Source organism: Dama dama, unplaced genomic scaffold (assembly GCF_033118175.1).
Source record: "Dama dama isolate Ldn47 unplaced genomic scaffold, ASM3311817v1 ptg000080l, whole genome shotgun sequence".
NCBI classification, from domain to species: domain Eukaryota; kingdom Metazoa; phylum Chordata; class Mammalia; order Artiodactyla; family Cervidae; genus Dama; species Dama dama.
The window spans coordinates 5,394,079-5,406,685 of record NW_026870899.1 but is presented as its reverse complement, the minus strand read 5'-3'; positions in this window follow the sequence as shown (position 1 = coordinate 5,406,685).

Here is a 12,607-nt window from a genome sequence, read left to right as displayed (position 1 = left end):
CAACACCGTTTCATGCTCCTAATATTTTTCAGATCGTTTCATGCTCCTCATATTTTTGACACCTTTTGAAGCTCTTCATATTTTTCACACCTTTTCAGGCTCTTAAGGATTTTGAACACCGTTTCATTTTCCTCCTATTTTTCAGACCGTTTCATGCTCCTCATATTTTTGACACCTTTTGAAGCTCTTCATATTTTTCACACCTTTTCAGTATCTTCAAGTTTTTGAACACCGCTTCATGCTCCTCATATTTTTCACACCTTCTGAAGCTCTTCATATTTTTCACAACTTTTCAGGCTCTTCATGTTTTTGAACACCGTTTCATGCTCCTCCTATTTTTCATACCGTTTCATGCTCCTCATATTTTTGCCACTTTTTGAAGCTCTTCATATTTTTCACCCCTGTTCAGTGTCTTCAAGTTTTTGATAATCGCTTTATGCTTCTCATATTCTTCACACCTTTTGAAGCGCTTCATATTTTTCACATGTTTTCAGGATCTTCATGTTTTTCAAGACCGTTTCATGCTCCTCCTATTTTTCACACGTTTTGAAGCTCTTCAAATTTTGCACATCCTTTTCAGGCTCTTCATGTTTTTGCACACCGTTTCATGCTACTCCTATTTGACACCTTTTGAAGCTCTTCATATTTTTCACACCTTTTCATGCTCTTCGTGTTTTCCAACACCGTTTCATGCTCCTCATCTTTTCAGACTGTTTCATGCTCCTCATATTTTTGACACCTTTTAAGGCTCTTAATGATTTTGAACACCGTTTCATACTCCTCTTATTTTTCAGACAGTTTCATGCTCCTCATATATTTGACACCTTTTGAAGCTCTTCATATTTTTCACACCTTTTCGGGCTCTTCATGTTTTTGAACACCACTTCATGCGCCTCCTATTTTTCAGACCGTTTCATGCTCCTCATATTTTGACACCTTTTTAATCTCTTCATATTTTTCACAACTTTTCATGCTCTTCATGTTGTTCAACACCGTTTCATACTCCTCTTATTTTTCAGAATGTTTCGTGCTCCTCATATTTTGACACCTTTTGAAGCTCTTCATATTTTTCACACCTTTTCGGGCTCTTCATGTTTTTGAACACCACTTCATGCGCCTCCTATTTTTCAGACCGTTTCATGCTCCTCATATTTTGACACCTTTTTAATCTCTTCATATTTTTCACACCTTTTCATGCTCTTCATGTTGTTCAACACCGTTTCATGCTCCTCCTATTTTTCAGACCGTTTCCTGCTCCTCATATTTTTGACAACCTTTGGAGCTCTTCATATTTTTCACACCTTTTCAGGCTCTGCATATTTTGAACACTCCTTCATGCTCCTCCTATGTTTCAGACCGTTTCATGCTCCTCATATTTTTTCACCTTTTGAAGTTCTTCATATGTTTCACACATTTTCAGACCCTTCATGTTTTTCAACTCCGCTTTATGCTGCACCTATTTTTAGAACAGTTTCCTGCTCCTCATATTTTTGACAACCTTTGGAGCTCTTCATATGTTTCACACCTTGTCAGGCTCTTGATATTTTTGAACACCGCTTCATGCTCCACATATTTTTAAGACCGTTTCATGCTCCTCATATTTTTCACACATTCAGGCTCTTCATGTTTTTGAACACCATTTCATGCTTCTCATATTTTTGACACCTTTTGAAGCTCTTCATATATTTCACACGTTTTCAGGCTCTTCATGTTTTTCAACACCGCTTCATGCTCCTCCTATTTTTCAGACCATGTCATGCTCCTCATATTTTTGACACCTTTTGAAGCTCTTCATATATTTCACACCTTTTCAGGCTCTTCATGTTTTTGAACAATGCTTCATGCTCCTACTATGTTTCAGATCGTTTCATGCTCCTCATATTTTTGACACTTTTTGAAGCTCTTCATATTTTTTACACCTTTTCAGGCTCTTCATGTTTTTCAAACCTTTTCAGGCTCTTCATGTTTTGCAACACCCCTTCATGCTCCTCCTGTTTTTCGCACCGTTTGAAACTACTCCTAATTTTGACACGTTTTTAAGTTCTTCATATTTTTCACACCATTTCAGGTTCTTCATGTTTTTGAACGCCGTTTCATGCTCCTCATATTTTTCAGACTGTTTCATGATCCTTATATTTTTGACACCATTTGAAGCTTTTCATATATTTCACACATTTTCAGGCTCTTCATGTTTTTCACACCTTTTCAGGCTCTTCATGTTTTTCAACACCGCTTCTTACTCCTCCTATTCTTCAGACCTTTTCATGCTCCTCATATTTTTGACACCTTTTGAAGCTCTTCACATATTTCACACCTTTTCAGGCTCTTCATGTTTGTCAACACCTTTCATGCTCCTCCTATATTTCAGACCGTTTCATGCTCCTCATATTTTTGACACCTTTTGAAGCCCTACATATTTTTCAAACATTTTCAGTCTCTTCATGGTTTTCAACACCACTTCAGGCTACTCCTATATTTCAGATCGTTTCATGCTCCTCATATTTTTGACACCTTTTGAAGCCCTACATATTTTTCACACCTTTTCATGCTCTTCATGTTTTCAACACCGTTTCATGCTCCTCCTATTTTTCAGATCGTTTCATGCTCCTCATATTTTTCACACCTTGTGAAGCTCTTCATATTTTTCACACCTTTTCAGGCTCTTCATGTTTCTGAACACCATTTCGTGCTCCTCCTATTTTTCACACCGTTTCAAGCTCCTCATATATTTCACACCTTTTGAAGCTCTTCATATATTTCACACCTTTTCAGGCTCTTCATGTTTTAGAACACCGTTTCATGCTCCTCCTATTTTTCAGATCGTTTCATGATCCTCATATTTTGACACCTTTTGAAGGTCTTCATATTTTTTCACACCTTTTCAGGCTCTTCATGTTTTTCAACACCGCTTCATGCTCCTCCTATTTTTCAGCCCGTTTCATGCTCTTCATATTTTTGACACCTTTTGAAGCTCTTCATATTTTTCACACCTTTTCAGGGTCTTCATGTTTTTGAATATCGCTTCATGCTCCTCCTAATTTTCAGACCATTTCATGTTCCTCATATTTTTGACACCTTTTAAGCTCTTCATATTTTTAACACATTTTCAGGCTCTTCATGTTTTTCAACACCGTTTCATGCTCCTCCTATTTTCAGACCGTTTCATGCTCCTCATATTTTTCACACCTTTTGAAGCTCTTCATATTTTTCACACCTTTTGAAGCTCTTCATATTTTTCACACCTTTTGAAGCTCTTCATATTTTTCACACCATTTCAGGGTCTTCATGTTTTTGAACACCGCTTCATGCTCCTCCTATTTTTCAGATCATTTCATGCTCCTCATATTTTTGACACCTTTTGAAGCTCTTCATATTTTTCACAGCTTTTCAGGCTCTTCAAGGTTTGAACACCACTTCATGCTCCTCCTATTTTTCAGACCGCTTCATGCTCCTCATATTTTTCACACCTTTTGAAGCTCTTCATATTTTTCACACCTTTTGAAGCTCTTCATATTTTTCACACCTTTTCAGGGTCTTCATGTTTTTGAACACCGCTTCATGCTCCTCCTAATTTTCAGACCATTTCATGTTCCTCATATTTTTGACACCTTTTAAGCTCTTCATATTTTTAACACATTTTCAGACTCTTCAGGTTTTTGAACACCGTTTAATGCTCGTCCTATTTTTCAGACCGTTTCATGCTCCTCATATTTTTAAAACCTTTTGAAACTCTTCATGTTTTTCACACCTTTGCAGGCTCTTCAAGTTTTTGAAAACCGCTTGATGCTCCTCCTATTTTTCAGATCATTTCATGCTCCTCATATATTTGACACCTTTTGAAGCTCTTCATATTTTTCACACCTTTTCAGGCTCTTCATGTTTTTCAACACTGCTTCATGCTCCTCCTATTTTTCAGCCCGTTTCATGCTCTTCATATTTTTGACACCTTTTGCAGCTCTTCATATTTTTCACACCTTTCAGGCTCTTCATATTTTAGAACACCGTTTCATGCTCGTCCTATTTTTCAGACCATTTCATGCTCCTCATATTTTTGACACCTTTTAAGCTCTTCATATTTTTCACAGATTTTCAGGCTCTTCAAGTTTTTGAACACCGCTTCATGCTACTTCTATTTTTCAGACCGTTATAGCCTCCTCATATTTTTGACACCATTTGAAGCTCTTCATATTTTTCACACCTTTTCAGGGTCTTCATGTTTTTGAACACTGCTTCATGCTCCTCCTAATTTTCAGACCATTTCATGTTCCTCATATTTTTGACACCTTTTATGCTCTTCATATTTTTAACACATATTCAGGCTCTTCATGTTTTTCAACACCGCTTCATGCTACTCGTATTTTTCAGACCATTTCTTGCTCGTCATAATTTTGACACGTTTTGAAGCCCTTCATATTTTTCACACCTTTCAGACTCTTCATGTTTTTGAACACCGTTTCATGCTCCTCCTATTTTTCAGACCATTTCATGCTCCTCATAATTTTGACACCTTTTAAGCTCTTCATATTTTTAACACATTTTCAGGCTCTTCAAGATTTGGAACACCGCTTCATGCTACTCCTATTTTAGACACCATTTGAAGCTGTTCATATTTTTCACACCTTTTCAGGCTCTTCATGTTTTTCAACATCGATTCATGCTCGTCCTATTTTTCAGACCGTTTCATGCACCTCATATTTTCACACGTTTTGAATCTCTTCATATTTTTCAAACCGTTTCATGCTCTTCATGTTTTTCAAGACCGTTTCATGCTCCTCCTATTTTTCAGACCGTTTCATGCACCTCATATTTTCACACGTTTTGAAGCTCTTCAAATTTTGCACACCTTTTCAGGCTCTTCATGTTTTTGAACACCGTTTCATGCTACTCCTATTTGACACCTTTTGAAGCTCTTCATATTTTTCACACCTTTTCATGCTCTTCATGTTTTTCGACACCGTTTCATGCTCCTCCTATTTTCAGACTGTTTCATGCTCCTCATATTTTTGACACCTTTTCAGGCTCTTAATGATTTTGAACACCGTTTCATACTCCTCTTATTTTTCAGACAGTTTCATGCTCCTCATATATTTGACACCTTTTGAAGCTCTTCATATTTTTCACACCTTTTCGGGCTCTTCATGTTTTTGAACACCACTTCATGCGCCTCCTATTTTTCAGACCGTTTCATGCTCCGCATATTTTGACACCTTTTTAATCTCTTCATATTTTTCACAACTTTTCATGCTCTTCATGTTGTTCAACACCGTTTCATACTCCTCTTATTTTTCAGAATGTTTCGTGCTCCTCATATTTTGACACCTTTTGAAGCTCTTCATATTTTTCACATCTTTTCAGTATCTTCAAGTTTTTGAACACCGTTTCAATCTCCTCCTATTTTTCAGACCGTTTCCTGCTCCTCATATTTTTGACAACTTTTGGAGCTCTTCATATTTTTCACACCTTTTCAGGCTCTGCATGTTTTGAACACTCCTTCATGCTCCTCCTATGTTTCAGACCGTTTCATGCTCCTCATATTTTTTCACCTTTTGAAGCTCTTCATATGTTTCACACATTTTCAGACCCTTCATGTTTTTCAACACCGCTTTATGCTGCACCTATTTTTCAGAACAGTTTCATGCTCCTCATATTTTTGACACTTTTTGAACCTCTTCATATTTTTCACACCTTGTCAGGCTCTTCATGTTTTTGAACACCGCTTCATGCTCCACATATTTTTAAGACCGTTTCATGCTCCTCATATTTTTCACACATTTTCAGGCTCTTCATTTTTTTGAACACCATTTCATGCTTCTCATATTTATGACACCTTTTGAAGCTCTTCATGTATTTCACTCCTCTTCAAGCTCTTCGAGTTTTTCAACACTATTACATGCTCCTCCTATTTTTCAGACCATTTCATGCTCCTCATATTTTTGACACCTTTTGAAGCTCTTCATATTTTTAAACCTTTTCAGGCTCTCCATGTTTTTCAGCACCATTTGATGCTCCTCATATTTTCAGACTGTTTTATGCTCCTAATATTTTTCACACCTTTTCAGGCTATTCATTTTTTTCAACTCCACTTCATGCTCCTCCAATTTTTCAGACCGTTTCATGTTCCCCCTATTTGTGACACTTTTGAATCTCTTCATATATTTCACACCTTTCCAGGCTCTTCATGTTTTTCAACACCGCTTCATGCTCCTCCTATTTTTGAGACCGTATCTTGCTCCTCATATTTTTGACACATTTTGAAGCTCTTCATGTTTTTCAACTCCGCTTCATGCTCCTTCTATTTTTTACACCTTTTGAAGCTCTTCATATTTTTCACACATTTTCAGGCTCTTCATGTTTTTCAACACCGTTTCATGCTCCTCCTATTTTTAAGACCGTTTCATGCATCTTATATTTTTGACACCTTTTGAAGCTCTTCATATATTTCACACCTTTTCAGGCTCTTCATGTTTTGCAACACCCCTTCATGCTCTTCCTATTTTTCGGACCCTTTGAAACTTTTCCTATTTTTGACACGTTTTTAAGTTCTTCATATTTTTCACACCATTTCAGGTTCTTCATGTTTTTGAACGCAGTTTCATGCTCCTCATATTTTTGACACCATTTGAAGCTCTTCATATATTTCACACATTTTCAGGCTCTTCATGTTTTTCACACCTTTTCAGGCTCTTCATGTTTTGCAACACCGCTTCATGCTCCTCCTATTTTTCAGACCGTTTCATGCTCCTCATATTTTTGACAATTTTGAAACTCTTCATGTATTTCACACCTTTTCAGGGTCTTCATGTTTTTCAACACCGCTTCTTACTCCTCCTATTCTTCAGACCTTTTCATGCTCCTCATATTTTTGACACCTTTTGAAGCTCTTCATATATTTCACACCTTTTCAGGCACCTCATGTTTTTCAACACCGCGTCATGCTCCTCCTGTTTTTCAGACCGTTTCATGCTCCTCATATTTTTGACACCTTTTGAAGCTCTTCTTATTTTTCACACCTTTTCAGGCTTTTCATGTTTTTCAACACCGCTTCATGCTCCTCCTATTTTTCAGACCGTTTCATTCTCATTATATTATTGACAAGTTTTGAAGCTCTTCATATTTTTAACACCTTTTCAGGCTCTTCATGTTTTTGAAGTCCGTTTCATGCTCCCCCTAATATTCAGAGCGTTTTATGCTCCTCATATTTTTGACACCTTTTGAAGCTCTTCATATATTTCACACCTTTTCAGGCTGTTTATGTTTTTTAACACCGCTTCATGCTGCTCCTATTTTTCAGACCGTTTCATTCTCCTCATATATTTGACACGTTTTGAAGTTCTTCATAAATTTCACAACTTTTCAGGCTCTTCTTTTTTTCAACACCGATTCTTGCTCCTCCTATTTTTCAGACCGTTTCATGTTCCTCATATTTTTGACAACTTTTGAAGTTCTTCATGTTTTTCACAACTTTTCAGGCTCTTCACTTTTCAACACCGCTTCATGCTCCTCCTATTTTTCAGATCGTATCATGCTCCTCATACTTTTGAAAACTTTTGAAGCTCTTCATATATTTCACACCTTTTCAGGCTCTTCATGTTTTGCAACACCGTTTCATGCTCCTGCTATTTTTCAGACCGTTTCATGCTCCTTATATTTTTGACTTCTTTTGAAGCTCTTCATATATTTCACTCCTTTTTAGGCTCTTCGTGTTTTTCAACACCGTTTCATGCTCCTCCTATTTTGCAGAACGCTTCATGCTCCTCATATTTTTGACACATTTTGTAGCTCTTCATATTTTTCACACATTTTCAGTCTCTTCATGTTTTTCCACACCGTTTCTGGCTGCTCCTATTTTTCAGACTGTTTCATGCTCCTTATATATTTGACACCTTTTGAAGCTCTTCATATTTTTCACTCCTTTTTAGGCTCTTCGTCTTATTCAACACCGTTTCATGTTCCTCTTATTTTTCAGAATGCTTCATGCTCCTCATATTTTTACATGTTTTGAAACTCTTCATATTTTTCACACCTTTTCAGGCTCTTCATATTTTTCAACACCGCTTCATGCTCCTCCTATTTTTCAGACCGTTTCATGCTTCTTATATTTTTGACTTCTTTTGAAGCTCTTCATATATTTCACTCCTTTTTAGGCTCTTCATGTTTTTCAACACCGTTTCATGCTCCTCCTATTTTTCAGAACGCTTCATGCTCCTCATATTTTTGACACATTTTGTAGCTCTTCATATATTTCACACCTTTTCAGGCTCTTCATCTTTTTCAACACCGCTTCATGCTCTTCCTATTTTTAAGACAGTTTCATGCGCATCATAATTTTGAAACCTTTTGAAGCTCTTCATATTTTTCACACATTTACAGTCTCTTCATGTTTTTCCACACCGTTTCAGGCTGCTCCTATTTTTCAGACCGTTTCATGCTCCTTATATATTTGACACCTTTTGAAGCTCTTCATATTTTTCACTCCTTTTAAGGCTCTTCGTGTTTTTCAACACCGTTTCATGCTCCTAATATTTTTCAGACCGTTTCATGCTCCTCATATTTTGACACCTTTTGAAGCTCTTCATATTTTTCACACCTTTTCAGGCTCTTAATGATTTTGAACACCGTTTCATTTTCCTCCTATTTTTCAGACCGTTTCATGCTCCTCATATATTAGACACCTTTTGAAGCTATTCATATTTTTCACATCTTTTCAGTATCTTCAACCTTTTGAACACCGCTTCATGCTCTTCATATTTTTCACACCTTCTGAAGCTCTTCATATTTTTCACACCTTTTCAGGCTCTTAATGATTTTGAACACCATTTCATTTTCCTCCTATTTTTCAGACCGTTTCATGCTCCTCATATTTTTGACACCTTTTGATGCGCTTCATATTTTTCACATGTTTTCAGGATCTTCATGTTTTTGAACACCGTTTCATGCTCCTCCTATTGTTCAGACCGTTTCATGCTCTTCATGTTTTTCAAGACCGTTTCATGCTCCTCCTATTTTTCAGACCGTTTCATGCTCCTCATATTTTTCACACGTTTTGAAGCTCTTCAAATTTTGCACACCTTTTCAGGCTCTTCATGTTTTTGAACACCGTTTCATGCTACTCCTATTTGACACCTTTTGAAGCTCTTCATATTTTTCACACCTTTGAAGCTCTTCATATTTTTCACACATTTTCAGGCTCTTCATGTTTTTAAACACCGCTTCATGCTCCTCCTATTTTTCATAACGTTTCATGCTTCTCATATTTTTGACACCTTTTAATCTCTTCATATTTTTCACACCTTTTCAGGATCTTCAAGTTTTTGAACACCGTTTCATGCTACTGCTAATTTTCACACGTTTTCAAGCTCTTCATATTTTTCAAGCCGTTTCATGCTCTTCATGTTTTTCAACACCGTTTCATGCTCCTCCTATTTTTCAGACCGTTTCATGCTCCTCATATTTTTGACACCTTTTGAAGCTCTTCATATTTTTCACACCTTTTCAGGCTCTTCATGTTTTTCAGCACCGCTTCATTCTTCTCCTATATTTCAGACCGTTTCATTCTCCTCATATTTTTGACAACTTTTGAAGCTCTTTATATTTTTCACACCTATTCAGGCTCTTCATGTTTTTAAAAACCGTTTCATGCTCCTCCTATTTTTCAGACTGTTTCATGCTCCTCATAATTTTGACACGTTTTGAAGCCTTTCATGTTTTTCACACCTTTCAGGTTCTTCATGTTTTTGAACACCATTTCATGCTCCTCCTATTTTTCAGACTGTTTCATGCTCCTCATAATTTTGACACGTTTTGAAGCCTTTCATGTTTTTCACACCTTTCAGGTTCTTCATGTTTTTGAACACCATTTCATGCTCCTCCTATTTTTCAGACCATTTCATGCTCTTCATATTTTTGACACCTTTTAAGCTCTTCATATTTTTCACAGATTTTCAGGCTCTTCAAGTTTTTGAACATCGCTTCATGCTACTCCTATTTTTCAGACCGTTTCATGCTCCTCATATGTTTGACACCTTTTGAAGCTCTTTATATATTTCACATCTTTTCAGGCTCTTCCTGTTTTTCAACACTGGTTCATGCTCCTCCTATTTTTCAGACCGTTTCATGCTCTTCATATTTTTGACACCTTTTGAAGCTCTTCATATTTTTTACACCTTTTCAGGCTCTTCATGCTTTTCAACACCGCTTCATGCTCCTCCTATATTTCAGACCGTTTCATGCACTCAAATATTTGACACCTTTTGAAGCTCTTCATATATTTCACACCTTATCAGGCTGTTCATCTATTTGAACAACTCTTCATGCTCCACCTATTTTTCAGACTGTTTCATGCTCCTCATATTTTTGACACCTTTTGAAGCTCTTCGTGTTTTTCACACTTTTTCAGGCTCTTCATGTTTTTGAACACCGTTTCATGCTACTCCTATTTGACACCTTTTGAAGCTCTTCATATTTTTCACACCTTTTGAAGCTCTTCATATTTTTCACAGTGTTTCAGGCTCTTCATGTTTTGAACACCGCTTCATGCTCCTCCTATTTTTCAGAGCGTTTCATGCTCCTCATATTTTGACACCTATTGAAGCTCTTCATATTTTTCACACGTTTTCAGGCTCTTCATGTTTTTTAACACCGGTTCATGCTCCTCCTATTTTTCAGACCGTTTCATGCTCCTCATATTTTTCACACCTTTTGAAGTTCTTCATACTTTTCACACCTTTTCAGGCTCTTCATGTTTTTCAACATGGCTTCATGGTCCTCCTATTTTTCAGACCGTTTCATGCTCCTCATGTATTTCACACATTTTGAAGCTCTTCATATTTTTCACACCTTTTCAGGCTCTTCATGTTTTTCAACACCACTTCATGTTCCTCCTATTTTTCAAACCCTTTGATGCTCCTCATATTTTTGACACCTTTTGAAGCTCTTCATATTTTTCACACCTTTTGAAGCTCTTCGTATTTTTCACACCTTTTCAGGCTCTTCATGATTTTCAACACCGCTTCATGCTCCTCCTATTTTTAAGTCCGTTTCATGCTCATCTCTTTTTTGACACCTTTTGAAGCTCTTCATATTTTTCACACCTTTTGAAGCTCTTCATATTTCTCACATGTTTGAAGCTCTTCATATTTCTCACACCTTTTCAGGCTCTTAATGTTTTCAACACCGCTTCATGCCCCTCCTAATTTTCAGACCGTTTCATGCTCACCTCATTTTTGACACCTTTTGAAGCTTTTCATATTTTTCACACCTTTTCAAGCTCTTCATGTTTTTGAACACCGCTTGATGCTCCACCTATTTTTCAGACCGTTTCATGCTCCTCATGTATTTCACACCTTTTGAAGTTCTTCATATTTTTCACACCTTTTCAGGCTCTTCATGTTTTTCCACACCACTTCATGCTTCTCCTATTTTTCAGCCCATTTCATGCTCCTCATGTATTTCACACTTCTTGAAGCTCTTCATATTTTTCACACCTTTTCAGGCTCTTCATATTTTTGATCACTGTTTCATGCTCCTCCCATTTTTCAGACCGTTTGATGCTCCTCATATATTTGACAACTTTTGAAGCTCTTCATATTTTTCACACCTTTTCAGGCTCTTCATTTTGTTGAACACAGCTTGATGCTCCACCTATTTTTCAGACCGTTTCATGCTCCTCATATTTTTCACACCTTTTGAAGCTCTTCATATTTTTCACACCTTTTCATGCTCTTCATGTTTTTCAACACCGCTTCATGCTCCTGCTATTTTTCAGACCGTTTCATGCTCCTCATATATATGACACCTTTTGAAGCTCTTCATATTTTTCACAACTTTTCAGGCTCTTCATGTTTTTCAACACCATTTCATGATCCTCCTATATTTCGGACCATTTCATGCTCCTCATATATTTGACACCTTTTGAAGCTCTTCATATATTTCACGCCTTTTCAGGCTCTTCATGGTTTTCAACACGACCTCATGCTCCTCATATTTTTAAGACCGTTTCATGCTCCTCATAATTTTGACACGTTTAGAAGCTCTTCATATTTTTCACACCTTTTGAAGCTCTTGATATATTTCACACCTTTTCACCCTCTTCATGTTTTTCAACACCGCTTCATGCTCCTCCTGTTTTTCAGACCGTTTCTTGCTCCTCATAATTTTCACACCGTTTGAAGCTCTTCGTATTTTTCACACCTTTTGAAGCTCTTCCTATTTTTCACACCATTTCAGGCTCTTCATGTTTTTCAACCCCGTTTCATGATCCTCCTATTTTTCGGACCATTTCATGCTCCTCATATATTTGACACCTTTTGAAGCTCTTCATATATTTCACGCCTTTTCAGGCTCTTCATGGTTTTCAACAAGACCTCATGCTCCTCATATTTTTAAGACCGTTTCATGCTCCTCATAATTTTGACACGTTTAGAAGCTCTTCATATTTTTCACACCTTTTGAAGCTCTTGATATATTTCACACCTTTTCAGATTCTTCATGTTTTTCAACACCGCTTCATGCTCCTCCTGTTTTTCAGACCGTTTCTTGCTCCTCATAATTTTCACACCGTTTGAAGCTCTTCGTATTTTTCACACCTTTTGAAGCTCTTCATATTTTT